The sequence below is a fragment of the Lepisosteus platostomus genome, chromosome 7, assembly GCF_059453375.1.
Source record: "Lepisosteus platostomus isolate fLepPlt1 chromosome 7, fLepPlt1.hap1, whole genome shotgun sequence".
Taxonomy (NCBI): domain Eukaryota; kingdom Metazoa; phylum Chordata; class Actinopteri; order Semionotiformes; family Lepisosteidae; genus Lepisosteus; species Lepisosteus platostomus.
This window is the reverse complement of record NC_142617.1, coordinates 3,406,422-3,426,843: the sequence shown is the minus strand read 5'-3', so window position 1 is coordinate 3,426,843 and position 20,422 is coordinate 3,406,422. Positions and strand designations below refer to the sequence as shown.

Below are 20,422 nucleotides of genomic sequence, written 5' to 3'. Positions count from 1 at the left end.
GATATGACACATTCCTCACTGTAATACTGAGTACACATATTTGCCATCGTCATAATAAATGAGAAATAAATATAATTCTTATCATTTTCAGTATACAAAGTCAAGTCTTTTCCTTTGTTTTCTGTTACTTTGTGCTCCCTCCACTCTTCAGTGAGGACCAAATGCACAAGCTGTCATGACATGAAGCAGGACAGGTATTATAGAGGCAAAACTGACCCTGTTACACCTGTCCATGGACCAGCAGTATTCACAGTTTAGCAAAGCCTGATAAGACTATGCCCTTATGAAAGAGGCCTGAGGAGTGCAAAATGTAACATCTTCTTGCAATTTCACAAAAAAATATCAGCTTCATTTGTGCTGGTTTTTTAAGGTTTCCCCCTTAAGTACTAATACAGTACTAATAACAGCCATAACACTTATATAGAGCTTTTCTGGACCCTCCACTCCACCAACACCAGTGTGTAGCACCACCTGGAGGATTTGACGTCAGCCAAAGTGCACCAGTACGCTCACCACACACCAGCTCTCAGTGGGGAGGAGAGCAGAGTGCTGAAGCCAGTTCAGAGATGGGGATAATTAGGAGACCATAACTGGTAGAGGCCAGGAGGAATATGGCCAGGACACTGGGGTACACCCCTACTCTTTACGAGAAAAACCCTGGGATTTTTAATGATCACAGAGAGTCAGATCTCATCCAAAGGACAGCGCCTTTTTACAGTATAGAGTTGCTTTAGTGGGGCATTAGAACCCACACAGACTTCAGGGTGAGTGCTCTCTACTGGTTCCATGAATACCTCTTCCAGCTGCAACCTTAGTTTTTCCCGGGAGGTCTGGCCAGGCTCAGACCTGATCAGCCTCAGTGGGTTGCCAGTTGCAGGGCAATATCACTACTGACATAATATTTATAGAATTTGCAAATCGCAATTTTTTTAAAGATTTGGGTTGGATAAAAGCATATACTGCAAGAGCTCTGGAAAAGCAGCTTGCTTGTTGATCACTAAAAACTTCCACTTTTCATTTTCAGAGTTTTGAAGGAGTCAGTCAAAGAATTCAATAATTTTAGAAGAAAATAATTTCTGCATTTTTGTTTTAAAGGGTTTGGTGATGGCACAACTTCAGAATTAATACTGTTTTTAAGCGAGGAGCAAAGGGGGAAAAAACTTTAGTAAATAATAAATGAATCATTGATTGAAGACCGACCTTTTTTCTTTGTCTCCTCTCAGCAACTTTAAGGATTGGAGGTTCTTCAGTTATGGCACTGAATAATAGAGCACCAGAGGAGAAACATATTCATTGTTTCCACCCACACATGTCATTTCTCTCTAACTCTGCCTGTTCCAAGGATGCAGGACTGGGTCGGATTTGTTTTGCTTCAGAGGTGCAGTGAGATCAGGCTCGAATGCGGTATTGCTGCAGTCCCACTAAGACTCATCAGCTCCTCATGAAGAACAACAGCTGATCTGCCTCACAGTATGTGGCATGAAAGAGTATAATACACAGCGGTCTGGTGCCCCGTAAGCCTCCTCCAGAATTAGCACTTTGTGCTTGCTTATCTTTCAGAACAGAGGTCTTGTCTATTTATTTCCAAGCTTATGAAACATTCAGTCCCACAGGGCATGTTTTAAAGAACAAAAATACCTTTTTATAATAAAGGAAATTCAAACCGTATTTCATGTTATTTACTGGTCTCTGTAAGACTAAGACTGACAGACCCCTTTTAGCCTGCACTGAATGGGAAACCCCCTAGCGCCTGTTTGATGGGAGCTGATTATTTGATGATTTGATTATTTAACGGTTTGATCCACTTGAGAGCGAGTTTCTAATGCCACACAGTAAGTTCTCCACGGCAGATTATGACAGACGCCTCAATGCAAGGCAGCACAAAACCAATAGAGGCAAATAAAGCAACCTGAAGTGATATTCTTAAAAAAAGCAAAACAAAACATCAAACTAGAAATAATAATTAAAAAAAAGAAGAGAAGGAATTTGTTTCAGCCCAACAAATATTCACATGTTGGAAAAAATAAAAAATAAGTTCTTCTGTACAGAGTTTTCTTTGTGTATATATCTTTTCATTAATTTAAACAATTACTGTCTTCTCAGCCTTTTGAGCCTACGGTTATCTTTATTTTTAATGTTATATAATTAATCAAATTCATTTCTTAATAACTTAATTATTCTGTGGATTGATTTACCATGACATCTTGGTTAACTTAATTATACATCTTCTTGGTTGTTACACATCTGCAGGCTATATGGCTGAGTTGCAGGCAAATCCGATCCACTGAAAGCGCCTGAGACTGAGCTGTAGATGTAACATGCAATGGTTTCAGTGATGTGGAATGTTTAACGGTGGATCAGGTCAGATTTGGTTGCTATAATCTGAGATTTGTACTGCTTCTTTTCAGGGTCGAAATGAATCAGCCATTTAGCAGCCAGCCTTTGCTATTTTTTATATTTATTCATGCATGTGGATGCTCAGTACTGCAAGAGAAATTAACATCAAGATCCTGCAGGATGGAAAAATCATGTTAGTACCATGGCGCTATTGAAATGATCTGAAGTAATAACACCAAAAGGACAAAGACTAGAATTTCATCTTAAACTGTTTTATTGCTGTCTCTTTGGAGATCATTTTCCCAAAGAAAAAGAAAGCGTATGTAATGTCACAGAATAAATCAAATTAATTAAAGATGAATGTTATCTGGCAGTTGGCACTCGATACAACAGTTGGTTATGATTTTACAGATTTGGTATGATAAGTGTATAACACTTCCACACTGAGTTAAAGAAGGAGTGACTATGTAGCAGTTACAACCAAATTATTTAAAAAGACTTGAAACTGTTCACTGGCATGAGGAATAGTTGAATTTATTGATTTAGAAAGCCACTTTAATCAGGAAACTGAGTTTCAAAGCACTGCTGTACCACAGGATATTTCATTTTCATGACTAAGAATAGACTCTGTGCTATTCAGCTTTTAAAGGTTTCAAGATTCCTAACACAAATTCCTAAGAATTTTCTTTCCAGTAATAATTGTTTTAATTATAAATTGTCATCAATAAAACTACATTTCAAGTAACATAAAGCCATTGTTTTCATCCTGTTCACACATTTCTACTTCAGTTTAAATAGAAAAAAAAACTTTTTTGTAAAACAGATGTAAAACCCCCTTGGGTTTTAAAAAAAACTGCTCTAATGGACTACAAGTCTTTGAACAGAAAGCACCAATGAAACAATCTGTTCAACAGAAATAATTTGTCTCAATAAACATTTCAGGAAAGTGAAACAGCGAAAAAGGTTAATTAACCTTTCTTCATCGACCAAGTATGTATAAAATACAGCACTAGTTAAACAAATCATTACAAATAACTGCCCCCTTTGCACTTTTGTACAGAACTACAATGTTAGCCAGTGTGCTCTGGCTAAAGTCCAATAAAGATGTCAAATATCCTCCCCTGAAAGGAAACATCACTGCAGTTGAACATCAGCATTTTTGTAGTCTTGCCAATGTATGAATAATTTGCCCAGAATGCTTGACAGGGGTTCTTTGATTAAACAAATAGTATCTGATTTACTAAAGACGCTTAACTGGAATGAAACATGATGAAAATGAGAACACAGGTGGAAAAATATCATTAATTGATCTAAATTTGTCACAAATGGCAGCGCTGGTATAAACATCAAAAGTATGTGTTTCACAGGCATTTTAAATCACACAATTTAAACAATCCTCCATGAAATAAACTGCCAAACAAGACACTGCAATAGCAAGACCTAGGTTAGTTTCAAATGTACTGAAGCATTGTAACACACGAAAGAGACCTTGAAGATGGTATGAAATAATATTCAAGTCTGCATGATCTGAAAATAAAAAGAAAATTAAATTCAAGGTTGGGTGAAAAATATTTTTCTTTGCATTTTTTAATAAAGTCTCACAGTCATCAGGGACCTTTCCTTTTGAATAACAAAATAAAGCTCACAGCATTTGACTCTGTGCTCTCTATGTTAAGCACGCAGTTATTGAAACTCATATCTGGCTCCCTGCTAATGACCTGGCACCTACAAGACCCAGTGTCTACTTCTCCTCTTCCGGGAAGGTAAAGAAGAAGCCTTCACAAAGCTTTTTCTGCCTTCGAGCAAGACAGTGGCACGGTGACTTGTAAAATACACCGCCTTCCTAGCATCCATCACACTGATCAATGACAGGGATCAAGAGGAGAAGAGTGTTCTTTTTTTTTAAAAAAAAAAGACTCAGGCAACAGTCAAACAGTTCCCCCCTGCAGCTCTCATCCAAGGCTCTTGGTTCATTCAGATAAAGAAAACCAATCTGTTAACCAGAACAGGAAGGGCTGGAGGGCTGCTGAGTGCCTCTGCAGGACATCCTCCAACCACCCTTCAGGCTCTGTCAAACATGTTCAGGATTTTTTTATTGTCTTTTTGAATCCCAACTTATTCATCATGACCTAAACATACAGAGCCTGCAATGAGTGCTCATAAGCAGTGCCAGGTGCACAATCACCTGCAATATGATGAATACTAAAAACCTGGTTAATAATTCCTTAGAGAGGGTCGTCTCACCACTCAATACCCATCCTGTACACCTCACTTAAAAGATATACAATTTGTCGATTGTTTCTACGATTAACTTGGAACTTATTGATTTCAATATTTACTTCATACTTTGCGTAATAATTTAGATCACCAAGCATGTAGATTTCATTCAACATTTTGGCTTTGCAAGACACCTTATTTTTAGTGAAATCAACTCCATTTACGCAGTGCAATGTATGCATCCCTTCATCACTTCCTAATTACTGACTTTATGTAATACTTGGGACACTTCAGACATCTAAAAATGGTCTGTTCTACTAAACCGGTGGTTTAGAATAGAGCAGTTTGACTGTAACAAACAGAAAATTAAAAGCAAAAGTCACATTTGTCAGTGAAGGCAAACATTGTAATCCTTTAAAAGCTCTCACAAATGACATAAGGCTTGCTGATGAAAGTGGTAATTATTCAAGATGTGTTCATCCGCACAATCAGTGAATAACACATAGTTCCTATTTATCTGTCTTGCTGGGTGAAGTACCCACAGTGATGATTTTTGAACCGAAGGCATATTCACCTGCCTGGAGGTCTGTATAGTACTGAATATTTTTTTATATTTACTGAATACGTTTTTGTTTGGCATAACTGTGTTAAAAATTTGTTTCGTTGAAGTAATGGTAACTTGTTTTTTTTATACATTACAGGATACAACAGTCGGAGAGAAATGTAGATATTTAAAACAGATTTCAGAAAATACAATTTCACAGTAATTGCATTGCATTTTGCTACATCTAGGCATGTATGAAATTGGAGCACGTCAATTTTAAATATATATTTCACAATTTGTGTAAAAATTGTACATTATAAAGTCCAGAGCATGATCACAGCAGCTATAATAAACAAGATCACTATTCATAGAATGAATTTGTTGTGGTAGTGATTCTAGTTAAATTATTCACTGCATTAAAGGTGAACATAACATTTTTTATTTTTATTAAATATTTGATCATTCCCATTATTTCAGAATATTCACTTAATTAAAATAAAAAAGTCTACACAAATATATTAACAGTCAGTATATCAATATCAAGGCTGGCATGTTGAGCATATTTCAGTACCTTAAACCTTTAAAGCTGAATGTTCATTTCAGCTATTGGCAAGTAATGTGTAATTCATAAACCCTGATCCCAACAGAAGCTTAAAGATATTATCCTTCTGGCTGTAGCATACATATTTAAGAAGCCAACATGAATATCAGAAAGGCAATAAATAAAATGTGCAGACAGCAGAGCAATGTTTAAGACATTAAAGCTTTGCATTTCCTATAAAGTTCATTTGCCAACTGTCGCAGAGCAAAGCAGGCAGAAACCTGATGGGATGTCAACAAGTCCATTAAAACCAACCACAATGGCTGTGACCTGTGTCTACACGGGCTGTGGAGGTGGAAAAAAACACCCTCCCAAGTTCCCTTTAAAAACTATTTTCCTTGAAGAGTGAAACAGGTATTCCAGGGTGAAGGCCTTCTAAGCAGGAATCAGATAATACTCCACACAGTATAGGGTAGTGAGCTGGTAATGTGTAAAACTGTGGGCAGCAGACTGTTGGAAATGAATGCTGAGAAACATACAGACAGGTTGATTTGAGTCCAGCCTCTTCTGAAAGCTTCCAACAAAAACTTGCTTTTTATGTTGCCCTGCAACATTTGTTGCCATTTGATGACTTGCAAGTGGGAAGGGAGAAATATACGGGAGAGTGCCAGAGGGAGAGCAGGAAAACAAAGGATCAAACAGCCAGTCAACAATGAAAGGTTCAGCACCATGAATCAGCGCAGGGATGGTGGACAGCTCCACTAAAAGCTCTTACACGTTCAGCACCACCGGGCACTTGGCAAGCTGGACAGCTCCTCTTACTCAGCCTTCCTGTGAACAGGTTAACAATAGGCTAATGTGCTTGACCTGATATCTAAAGCCGTATCAAAGGATACAATACGGCCTCCCAACACGTATTACAAGCCTGAGCTGAACTTAGAGAATAATGAGCCAGCATTACACAGCTAATGGCAGGTACTCTACGCCTCTTAACAAGAAGGAAGAAGAGCTTTCTAAAGCCTGTCCCATCATACACAAGTCTTAATACATTGCATGTTGACCTTTTTGCTGTACAGTGACATTATATACAGTACAATTTTCATGTTTATCAGTGGCAGACCACTCTCCTACCGTGTAAGTAGCAGAAAGGATACAAACACAAATGTTGGAAGTTCAAAAAATTAACACAGTGATAATAATAATAATAATAATAATAATAATAATTGCTTACACTTATATAGCGCTTTTCTGGACACTCCACTCAAAGCGCTTTACAGGTAATGGGGACTCCCCTCCACCACCACCAATGTGCAGCATCCACCTGGATGATGCGACGGCAGCCATAGTGCACCAGAACTATGATAGCTCACCACACATCAGCTATCAGTTAGGAGGAGAGCAGAGTAATGAAACAAGTTCAAAGATGGGGATTATTAGGAGGCCATGATTGGTAAGGGCCAATGGGAAATTTGGCCAGGACGCCGGGGTTACACCTCTACTCTTTTCGAGAAACGGCCTGGGATTTTTAATGACCACAGAGAGTCAGGACCTCGGTTTTACGTCTCATCCGAAGGACGGCGCCTGTTTACAGTATACTGTCCCCGTCACTATACTGGGGCATTAGGACCCACATGGACTGCAGGGTGAGCGCCCCCTGCTCTCTTCCAGCAGCAACCTTAGTTTTTCCCAGGAGGTCTCCCATCCAGGTACTGACCAGGCTCACACCTGCTTAGCTTCAGTGGGTTGCCAGTTGTGAGTTGCAGGGTGAGATGGCTGCTGGCCAATAAAGGTGATAAAGGTGATAAAGGTGTTATACCATATTTGAACTGAAATATCTGCTTGAACCCATCCGACACTCTCTTCACAATGTTTTCTGTGGAACACTGTGGAGCAAGCTAATCTTCCATTTAAATTTAAATGACGAGAACTCAAGTTCCATTGATTGCTCCTAGGTAGTGCATTCAGGAATACAAGAACAAACAAACAAAAAAATAAGTTTATGCAACTCATCTCACAACCTCAAGCAGTTTTCATGCTAAGAATTCAAAATCACAGAGGGACGCTGAAGTAATTGCTTCTGATTAAAGCCATAGTGGTAACAATTATCAGCAACTTTTCCATCTAAAATGTTTCCTTTTTTTATTTAAGCCCTGTAATTTGTTATTTACTCATATTTAACACAGAAAAACCATATTCAATACCACACAGTGATATCTACAGTGGGTTTCTCTGTCTCAGATACAACTGTGATGGTACTGTAATTCACTTCAGCACTATGGCAACAAAAAGACCTAAATAAAGTACAAGTACTACTGCCACTGTGTACCAGTGTGTGATTCCTCACAATTAAAAAGGCAACACAATTGTGGGTATTAACAAGGTGACATAAATTTTCTTACCTTGTTAAAGATTTTTGCCTCAAATGGAAAGCTTTACTATGATATTAAATAGTGTTGAAGGTAAACCAAGAGCCACTGAGACACCCCTGGGCAGAATAAAGCAGCTGTGCTTTGATAATGAGCAACTGACCTAAGATGGGAGAAGGGAGGAAATCAGGAAAAGGGCTGCTTCTTGGATTTTACAAGTGCGCAGGGTAACTCAACAAAACACATTTTATTAACACTGTTAATGGAATCAACAGTAACACTGTGGGGAGTGTCTGTGGTTCTTTATTGTGAATCAGGAAGAATATTTAGATTACAACCACCTTAGAGAAGCTTGAAAATTTTACAAGATCGTGGTATGGATGTTTGTAATAAAAGGTGTCAAGCATTACCACTACTGCTGTTTCTGCGACTGCTAATCAAAATAATAATAGTACTTAAGAAATGCTCACATTTGTATGCTGCTTTGTAAAGGCCTTCATGCAAAGAAGTGAAAGCCCCACCTGGGAGACACACAGCAGCCCCACCTGGGAGACACACAGCAGCCCCACCAGGGAGACACACAGTGATCATTCTGCACCAGCAGCCCCACCTGGGAGACACACAGCAGCCCCACCTGGGAGACACACAGCATCCATTCTGCACCAGCAGCCCCACCTGGGACACACACAGCATCCATTCTGCACCAGCAGCCCCACCTGGGAGACACACAGTGGCCATTCTGCACCAGCAGCCCCACCTGGGAAACACACAGCAGCCCCACCAGGGAGACACACAGTGGCCATTCTGCACCAGCAGCCCCACCTGGGAGACACACAGTGGCCATTCTGCACCAGCAGCCCTTCTCCAAAGCACATCAGGGAGTGAAGCAACTGTTAAATTAAGTGATACATTTACAAAAGGTAAGTATGAAATTTAGCCACGATACAAGCTCTTACACCTTTACTCTTCAATTCTTCTCCTAACATGACATTTGTGGTAACTAAAGAGGTTGTTCACAGCCATATCCAAGGTGTAAAAAGCACTCAGAAATGTCTGCGCTTTACAGGTGAGTGAATGAATGCACCTTGACGTTTCTTTGCTCAGTTCTCCAGGGACCTTCACAATAAACTTATTCCACCACTGCACTGAACTGCGCTGTGACTTCCTGCCTCCCTGTGTTACAAACAGTAGCATATGATCTTTAATGACCAAGTGGTCAGGACTCCAGTTCAACTGTCTCAACTAAAGGGCAGCATGTCCTACAGCACAGTGTACATGTTCTCCATTCTGGGGCATTAATTTGAAAATTCAGGTCCATAGGAAGAAGGAATTATCTTTTTGTTTCCCTTGTTGGTCTTCCATTCAGTTCTGAATTACTCAGGAAAATGTTTAAAAGCCATAATGTATTTCCAACAGGTCCTCCAGACTCTTTATTTGCATACGAGCATCACCATGCAGACCAAGACATAAGGCTACGTCTTATTAATATTTCATAAGAAAGTGTTTCCTATTGCCTTGGAAATACAGGTGAGACTGAGGAAAGGACATACTGTAGCCTTGGGTCTGGGGGAAATTATTGTTCTTACTCTTGTAAATTTAATTTGGTCTTCAATTTTACTTCATTCCCGAAAATGAAACAATATGAGAACAGAGACAAAATATTCTTCCTTACCCTTCTACCTGTTGTTTGAATCAATCATGAAATTTAATGATCACTGGGAGAAAAAGAGAACAATAATAATTTCGATAATGTTCATTTTGTTTCCTAACTTGTTTTGGCTTCTACAGGGTTTTCTACAGACCAACACAAAAAGGGTGGTGATGTGATTTCGGCAGAACACTGAGAGTGGGAGGGAGAAAAACCAGAGAATTTAAAATACACTGTATATCTCAGTACTGTATATTATCATATAATTCCCCTGTCAGTGTCATTTTTAAGTTATCTGGAAATTGATTTATCCTATTAATTTTAAAAGAAGGATTAAAAATGTGACAGCTCTCAGAACAATGACTGTAGCTTCAAACACTTCAAACATCTTCAGGCTTGTCCTTAAAAATAAATGATAAAAAAAACATACCTGTCTCAGATCCCCTGTTTTCTTTAATATCCCATGAGGCTAAGGAGCTTTATCATGTTTAGATGCTCATTTTCAACTGCCTTGGATATCTGTCTCGCAGAACAGTCTGAATTAGCTTCATGACATAAACATCATCCAGACTGCCAGGCTTCCCCTACCAATACGTTCTGGATAATGAGGGAATGTTGGTTTAACTCGGATTGTTCAGGACTTTCAGTTTTCTGAGTTTTCTATTTTACATTCATTTAAATGTTCAGACTTAAGGCATCTAATAGGTTTCACAGAACAATAGGCCTGAGTTCTTTAGCCTGCTGTGCAGAAGGATAAAATACTGCAAATGACAGTGGTTGAGTAATATGCTGCCTTCAACATGTCCCAAATCTGGGACGTAATGGCGCTGCCAACCAGTGTCACAATAGATCTGTCTTCCTGGTGGCAGTTCCAGCACTGATCATTACTTTTGTTTAGACTGGTAACAGTTTCCTCCATTTATTAGTCTTCTCACTTACACAGTCTCTTTCAAAATGCATCACTCCTCTACACTTACCATTCTTCAATTTATCTTCCTCTCGGCTCAGGCACATGGCTCCAGGCTCTCTTCTCCGGAGGTCCCCAGTGCCCTGGCATACCTTATATACCCTAATAGATAGCTTGAGGTGCCGTTAGAATCAAGGGATTTTGGTAAAAAGTCATAAGCTTTATCAAATGTGAAAGGCACAACTCGAAAGACAGAGCAAATTTCTACCCGGGATCAGAGAGAAACATCATAAACTGCTGAGTTTTTAGAAAATTTCTGCAAACTAGCTACCTAGCCTCAAACAGAATTTACACTACCCCCATGATCTAATGTTTGTGATTAGATAACACAGTTATTACAATATAAGATTTTTCACCATCCTTTCTTCACAATCACGGACATGTGCATCCAGAAAATCAAACATGCAAATTAGGTACTGAGATTCCAGCATCACAAGTCTATTCGGTTTTTTCTTCAAGCTAAGATGACAGCCCTCAAACTAGCACTTGGCCTGGTGCTTATGATCACATGCTTCCTCACTCATAAAATTAATGACTGCTGAAGGGCTGATACGGACAGGGAGCTTGAAAGCAGATTAAAATGAAATAAGAAAAAAATGAGACAGAGAAAATTCAGAAACATGTGTTGCTATCTCACTTAGCAATAGGATAGTTAATTTGCATTAATTTGCATTTATTATTATTTACAGGACTTTATTTGTACAGTCCATTATGCTGCATTACCTTTATGAATACTAATGTAAAATCGTAAATTTCACGAGAATAACATCAGAAAGAAATACCGCTGCAAAATTAACATTCTTTTGTCTCCATGGTGCTTTATATTTTTATATGCATATATTAATCTTCTTAATAGTAAGATAGTTAAAATTAAAATACAAGCTAGTATTTATAGACAACTATGTGCTGCTGGAACGAGTTCCACAGCTCAAACCACAGCATCTAACCTTTAACACTTAATTACTAACAGTGATTAAAACTGTTGAAAAAATAGTTCTTCACAAACAAGTCCATAATCTAAACTGTGGCTAAATGGAGATAAACTTCCCTTTCAAATTCAAAGAAGAGTGACAGACTTTGCTTGGCCAATTAAAACATGGGAAAATAATATTTAATAATATATAATATTTATAAATTTAATGAGAAAAATTGCTTTCCTTAAATTGAAGCGGAGTCTCTTCAGGGCCCGATATCTGATTTTTTGATTCATCAATAAGAGATCAGTGGTGCCAGACCCTCTCATGCCAATACCTCAGGCCTCTTCTTCCTTCTTTAGCATTCCTCCTTTACAGTGTTTGTTTTAAAAACAGCTTTAGCTCATGAATTTGGTGGGTCAGGTCTAGAAAGGCCTGCCAAACTCCTGCTGGAAGCCGCTTACCTGATCAGATTACCTGAGGTGATTACCTCAGGCTTACCTGAGGTGTGCAAACACACCCTGATATAAAATAACCATATCATGTTTGACATTACAAAACCACTAAGAAAATGCTTTACAGGTATACGGTGATTAATTGTAGTCGTTATTTTTGCTTGCTTTACAGTATATGACAAACAGAACACTGCAGATACAGTTAGCAAGTAAAAAGCTATAAAATCACAGTCTGCACAATCTGCCCAAAGAGTTGAGCAGGGAATCACGTTCTCTCCTTCCCACAGTTCTTTTATAGGAGCTTTTTGGTGCAGCACGAACAACCTCTTGTGTTTGCTTAGAAATATGAAAACACTGTGCTGGAACAAAGACATATATGGGACAAATATGGAAAGAATATCTGTAAACCACAGGAATGCTGACCATGCAAAGTCCAGTTGCTACACACTGTATCCCCCATAGCCTTCAGTCTAAATAAAGGCTTCTTTACTACTGAGATGACATATGTCCTGCCTTTTAACATGTAAGAAAACTAGTCTAAGCAATATGCAAGCATACATTCGTGGAACTGAAGGTTTACGAAAGCACAAATGCAAATGCTGTACTGTCCATAAATCACACAGTAACAGAACAGCAAGTACTGCATGAGCCATTGCAACTTAGACAGGGAAAAATAATCAACACAAATGAATCTGGATGTTGATGCAGTAGTATGCATCTAAAGATGTCAGTCCTTGATGGATTCCTCATAGATTGTCTTGAATGTACTGTATTTCTCATGAGCAAACAATTTCTGAGTGCTTACACTAAGGCAGTGAAAGAACTGACCCTTCTTAGTCCTGAACCGAGAAGACTACGAAGGGACCGGATACAGGTATTCAAAATCCTCAAAGACACTGACAGACTGAAGCCAGCAGTCTTCTTGGAGATAAAATGGATCGGAGGACACAAGTGGAAACAACGTGGAAGTGCATTTAAAACAACGGACAGACAAGGCTTCAACTAAAGTGCCGTGGGAGTGTGAAACAAGGCACCGAGCCGTGCTGTTGAAGCCGATATCCTGGCTTCTTGGCGATTCTTGGATCAGTCATTTATTAAGTGCCAAATGGTTTAGACGGCCGAAAGACCTCCTCTCGTCTGCAACTATCATTATGCTCTTACAGACCACATCTTTGGAAAATGTCTTTCTTGCTGACAACCCAAGATAATATGTCAGCCTACTTGCAGTAACGTACACTGCACCTGGTTTTATACTGTACAGTAAATGAACATTTGAAAATCGTGGGGAAGCTTGGTGGCCAGTCCTGGTAAGAGTACCTATGAATTTAGAAAAAGTCTGCAAAAGATCACTAAACAGTTCTCTTTTTTGTGCCTCCTCACATAACCTGAATATTATCTATGATGACTGCCATATCTGATTTTATCTTCCATCTGAATTTTTCAGGTTCACAAAAATGAAATTTTGGGTAAGGATGTAACAAAAGTTTGCTCTGCCAGATTTTTTTCTTCTCCAATTTGAGTCCTTACAAGTTTGTGCTCTACAGAAAAAAACAACACATTAAAGTAAAAACACTGTTTATGCAGTTTTTAGAAGATGACATTTAATAGCATGTTTCCAGTAAACATTGGTTAATTAGTTAGGGATTAATTTACCTGATGGTAATGCTTAATGGCTACAACAATCTCTCAACATGTTTAATACATTTCTTATTTACGAACTACAGGAGAAAACCACAGACTGAGCTTTCTGTTTCCCAAACATTTGTCCTTTTCAAATACAATGGCAAAATAAATGCATGATACATTTTTAAAACTATGAAAAGAAATAAGAAATGTTAGTAGTTTGGCAATAAAAGATTTTTTTTCCTCCCTGAATTTTATTGTTTAATTTGTTTTGGTTTGTTTATTTCATGAATGCCAGAATCCCCTACTACCAAGGCCACTGATTCAATTCTGTAACAATAGGTGCACTTTGAGATGAATTGCCTGATGACCTACTGCAGCCCTCAGCCTCATGCCCCTGCATTGCATTCTGATGATTGACAGATGGTCTTTATTGTTTTCTTAAGCTAGCATTTTCAACTGTAGACAGCAGCATTTCAATTCAAGTCAATACGCACGCTGAGAATCATAGATTTTTTACCATTAAATGAGCGCAGAGAATTAACAAGTGTATCCTTCAGTATTACAAAAAATATACAAACAAAACACTTATTTAATGCAAGAGACAGCATACTGTTACTGGTATTGATTGCAGCTATGTTGCCTAGAGACTACTGAATGGTGATCAATATGACCAGAAACAGACGTACCACACCTGAGATGTTTTGTGCGCTGCCCATTGGACATTTTTTATTTTTTAAAGCTTATCTATAAAGGTCACAGGTGGTGCTGCAGGACACATGCAGCATGGTTTTAAAAAGAGAGAACTGCTGGTAAAGTAGAGACATTTTAGACCACATTTCCTGGCTGCCAGTAGGTAGAAACAAAAACAGAAGAAAAGGGTAATGGGGGATGTGACATATAAATGCTCTTAGGGATTCTCCCAGCTACCCCCTTAGCAAAACATCAACATCCAGAGACTCTGCATCTATCCTACAGGGCTCTGAGGAACAATGATAAAGAAACTCTTAACATTTAAATATGCAAATAATCAGGCCCCTTAAATACTTCATTAGTCCTAAGTCTGTCAGTTTTACAGCAGCTACAGGCAGTTTACAAATGTTAAATAAGTAATACAAAGATTTTATCAGCTAGACTCTCATTTCGTAAATGTTGTTTTTTTGGGGGGAAAGTAATAACTGTCATGATTCTACATTTATGAGATCCTACAGTTCTTCAGAGAACTCTTCTGCTCCAGAACCATGAACCACAGTTTTTATTTTACCAAGGCAAAGTCCACTGTCAGCACTAGACAGCACACTATGTGTTAATTGTGAAATGTAAGACATGACTGTAACAATTCCACATCATTCTATAAATGAGAAGCAGGAATAAGCCCCTGGACTCTAAACAGGGTGGTGCCCACAGGCCTCCCATTTCTTTTCTTAAGGGAAATCTTCTGACACTCAGAAAATCCTGTTTCATGCTGTTGAGTTAGTGGGTGAAACACACTGGAAGAAAATGTACTGACTCAGTGTCAGTGGAAGACTCAGTGTCTGAACAGAGTTTTGTTTTATTGACAGTGAGAGAAACAACACAAGGAGAGGGATGAAAACCACACTTCTTTAGTGCTTTTTAAACCCGTTATTGGTCGTAGAACTTCAGGATGACACCTGACTTGCGGTTCTCCAGCCCAGCTCAGCAGCTTATACACATTTATTTGCATACATACAGTAAGTATACACACAATATACATGTAGCATACGAATGCTATTCTCATAATTTAAATGTGTTGTTTTGGGTATTGAATAGCATTTATGGCAACCAAAGGGGCACACTATCTCTGATATTCCTAACATAGATCTTTATCTACCTGTCATTTTTCAGAAAGCTCCTCTGACTGTGTCTGGGATGAGGTGTCCTCTGAGACGTGTTGTAAGCAGAACTGACATGAGGTAATCTGTACCAGGGGTCCTCCTATGGAATACGGCAGCGCTGTACGTCTATGGTGCTGCCCAGCTCGAAATGTAAAACCAGCAGCAACAGCGAGCGCACATGAAAGAGAGTCAAAATCTCCAGGCTGAGAGAGCCAGCCAAGCTCCTTGACCTTCATTTCCACAGGGTACGACATAAACAAATAATCAGCGCTTGACATGGTGCAAGGCTTTGATATTTAAATAGAAAATCTCAAAGGCATCAGTCACTGAATCTCAGGTTTACATAAAGAGCATTACACATGTAGAGCAAACATATCTGATAGGACCAAAAGGCTACCATTTGGGACATCAGTGCCTGACACATCTGGATACCAGCTGGTGCCAGATCCGGCAGTGGGTACTTGCAGAGGCTAACCTTTCAGTTCCCAACAATGAGAAATATAGACACAACACTGTATTAACCTAGAAGACAAAAAAAACACCAAAATGCTTTCCCTTTAACAAAATTTCCAGTAGTTAAAGGGATAAATGAATATTTTTCTTAGTAGTGAAGAAATATTTCATAGAAGAAAATGAACCTAGGATGGTACCCTGCTCATATTTTGAGTTGACAAGGTACTCCATTAGGGCTTTAAGGCTCTTGTAGAGCCCCAGTTATCCTAAAGGTGCCTAATACTAATAGATCTTGATACCACCTTGTAGTCTGCTCTTGCCTGATCCCAGACGCTAAGTAAAGGCTAGGGCTGGTCAGTGGTAGGATAAGGAACGCCAGGTTACTACTGTAAGTGCTGTTAGTGGAACAATAGGCAGGTTCTTGTCTTTGGACTAAACTTTCCAAGCCAGTGCTTCTCTATGATGACCTGGGATAGTGTGCAATAAGAGATGTCATCCATTAATGCCATTGGGTTGCTAAAGATCCATGTAACTGTTCAGCTGAGTAGGAGTGTTAGCCTTGGTGTTATGAACGAATTCCACTGCGGGCTTAAATAATCTGGCCTCCATCTTTCCATTTTATTTGAGTTGGTGAGGTAATGTCTTCCTTACCCCCTGATCTGTGCTGACCTGGGCTATGAGGAGTGTGATTACTTCTAAACCCAAACACCACACTGCTTAAAATACCTGTGCGGATTATTTAAACTGGCAGCATCTCTGCTTTTCAACATTCGCTGTTTTCTAAATGTTGAGAATTTCATTTGTTTGTAACGTTGAATTACAATATGGGTTAGTGGTACTGCTGTGCAATCTGCATACATTCTTATTAATTAAGGATCTAGTTAATTTGGGACAGGATATTTGTTTGTTTGTTTTTTAATTTACAGCCATAGATGTTTGAGAATGTCTAAGTAAATGAACTAAAATTAAATGTAATATTAATATTAATTTAGTTTACCTCAAAAGGCTTATATGAATTTTGTGTGCTAGCCTGAGCACAATCTGCATTAATAAAATGATGATTATAATTATAATACTGAACGCTTTAATAGGAATAGGATATACACTACAAGTTACTTCATTTGTCATATTACTCAAAGGATCATTTTAGAAACAGTTCCACATTCTTGCTTGCAATTCCATCATTCACAGTATTGTTGCAATCTTACCCTTATTATTATTATATTATTACAAAATTATTACAAAAATGTCCCTTTAATTTTTTTTTAAAAGTATACTATCAATGCTTCCTGTAGCACTTTGTTAAACTGTGAACATGGAAAAAATACTAAAATGCAAACTGTTCAAAACTCCATACATGTTCTCTGAAGAATTTACAGTACTTTTTCAGTACCAAGAAATAGGCTTTTAGATGTTTCAATCTGAAACAACAGCTCTTCAGGGGCTAGAGCCTGCCTGTGTTTTTATTACAGAATATATGTGTATTTATTTGTTTGAAGTGGTAGTTCAAATGAAAATCATTAAACATCCTCTTAAAAATACAGTTTATGTATGGTGTAGTGCAAATCAAGCCTGATTCTGCTGTCACAAAGGGAAATCGTTAAAGACTCCACATTTATGTAGCTGCAGGGTGCAGTTTCAGTGATTTTAGTTGGTTTAGCTGCTTCAGCACTGCTTGATAATTCTGATTGATAGTTTATTCAATGTTCAAGTTTTTGAGGTGGTAGTAGTGCACCAATTACATTTGTGTGACTGTGGTTAACCAAGTTATTGTAATTGTAATCGGTATTGTAATGTGACCTACTGTTTAAATGTAGCAGATGTGTTATAGTAAATTACAGTAATTTAATGCTGCACTGGATCACACTCTATAGAGCAACTGCATATACAGTATAGCATATAACAGACAGGAAAGAAATGGATATCACCCATGTAATTATGAAAGTGATGAAAAGCCAGGCATCTGCTGGTAAAAAGGTAAAAATACGTATTCTGTGCCAGCTTATGCAGTTAGATGGCACAATGACAATAAGCCACCACCTGACTGGATGTGTCCAATGGATACTGTACTACTCTAAAGCCTGGATTTATATATAGCCCACCCCTGTTTAATCATTTCCTAAACGACCGATTGGAAAGTGAGGGCTTTCTCAGGTTTATGTGTATTAATGGGTGTTTGGGTCACCAAAGGAGATCAGTGAGCATCTGAATCCGATTACTGAGGAGATAACAGCACTGTAGTCAAGGTCTGGCAGCCCCCAGAAGCGGACATGGACAAGGCTGCATGAGCTGGGGAGCTAGGGAGGTGGCTGCAGTCAATTTGTCTGGGCCTGTTCCGGGTTTAGTGCCGTTTCAGATGGAGAAGTGTTCTGTTGTTTTTTAAAATCTCTAAAACTTTTCACATAAAACCAGGATTGTCCTGGACCCTGGTGTAGCAGTTTTCATGCAAGACGGTTCCCATCACCATAATATCGGAGCCGAGAAATGTTTACATTTCATAAATACATAGCCACTACATAACCACTTAGACTTACAAAAACGTCAAGCAAGAGCATTTTGTCAATACAGTAAACTAAACAGATCCACAACAGTCAAGGAAAACATATTTACATGAACCAATATCGGCTCCTATACACATTAGGTGTCCTTTTATGATTTACCCATGGCTTAATTTACCCTACTTCCTTTTTTACAAGTTCAAGTTCAAGTTTATTTGTCATTCCAGCCATATACAAGTATACAGAGGAGTGAGATATCGCTCTCCAGGTCTACGGTGCGAATACAGACGAGACACTGACAAGACAATGCTATGGACAATGCTATGGACAATGCTACTCTCAGCGTCCCTGGGTGGGTCGTTACAGAGCTGGGTTACATACTGTGAGGAACACTCAAATTAGTTTCTGCATCTATCACTTCATCTACCACAAATCCAATCCTTGTCCAGTGTACTATAATTACAGTAAAACATGGTAAAGGACACAGACACCTGTCAATTCATGTTTCAAGTCACTTTCTGATTACACTGTGCTGTTCTGTATTTAAAATAGCTAAACACAGCAACTGGTGTAATGCTGAACTGAGCCAGTGGCTACCACTACAAATGGTCACTGACTTATTGTAAAACGCACCCACATTTACTGTACACAGGCTGTTTACCATAAAATTTTACTATGACAATAGACATAAGGACAGCTTTTCAAGGGACAGTCTGATTTTGCCCTGATGTATATTTTTGAGAAGTTAAAATATAAAAAGATCCTGTGTCTCACTTGTGTCTGAAAAAGGCAGTTTTTTGGAAACCTGGTATTAAACAAAGCAATTTTAAGATTATACTGTGCCTACACTTCAAAATAGGATTATAATTATTTTCCAAAATTTGTACAAGGACATACTTGGTACTATATTCAAACCCTACTTTTTAAGGCTTGCTTTCTTCAACCCCAGACACTAGGTCAAATTATTTGGAAGAGGAGTTGAATGGAAATTCCCCATAATCATCTTCTGCCATTAACTGAGCACATTGGAAAGAGAGCTTTTCCATTTCCCAGTTCAAGGCGTAATTTAATAAATCCGCATGAATTAAAATCCAAGTAAAAAATATAATCTTTCACCGTTTCCATCCCCAGAAGAGGGACAGTACTGTGAAAATTGTAATCTAAGAAGAAGACAATAAAGGAATAGATAAGGCATGAAAAACGCTCATGCAATTTGACATTCCTTCAAACCCATAAGGATAATTTCAAGGTAGCACAGCACTATCAGCTATGATGTCAGGGGGGCTAGGTGTGAAAGGGTGTTATCAGAAAACAGAATGATGTCTTACTGCAATTAGTATTCTTTTATTAAAGAGAGGTCATTATAAGAATGTGGCTGTCCAATCTGTTACTTAAATCCCCATAAACATGTAGAAAAGGTTCTTTTAGTGAAGTACAAGGTATTTGCCCAATATTTTCTCCACTCATTTCGAACAAAAATAGGGTTTGGCAGGAAGCTTATTGCATACATTATAGCCTGCGGCATAAGTGTGCCTGAAGCAACCTAATGGCTTTGGTAACATCCATTTAAATTCATGGTTATGTTGTTGTTTACTTGTGATTGCTCTTGATGGGAAACCCTAGTCAATGCCTCTCGACAAGCATATTTATAGCTGGTGAACTCTAATGCAAGACCCTGGTAAGGTGAAAATTAACATGACAAACATGCAATTATTGGACATTAACGCATGCTGACAAATATATAATTACTGGGCATTAACACATGCTCTTTGCCAATGAAAAAATAATTTTGGCTTGGAATAATAGCAGATTATAATTGAGACAATTATGCTTCCACTTCTCTCATTTTAAGCAAATGTGGTGCTATTAAATTAATGCCAAATAGCGGTCGAGATGCATTAGACTTTCAAGCCCACATACATCCTTATCACTTCTTGGCTTAGACAGCAGTTTGATGTTACTGGTTGTCAATCTGCTTCCGTAATAAAACTCATTTGATGCAA

General features: G+C 38.4%; 1 protein-coding gene across 4 annotated transcripts in view; it reads right to left on the bottom strand.

Annotated features, from left to right (window-relative positions):
- The window catches only part of lsamp (limbic system associated membrane protein), a 628,278-nt gene that overhangs the window by 37,105 nt on the left and 570,751 nt on the right, over positions 1–20,422 (bottom strand). The gene's annotated exons all lie outside the window — the stretch shown is intronic.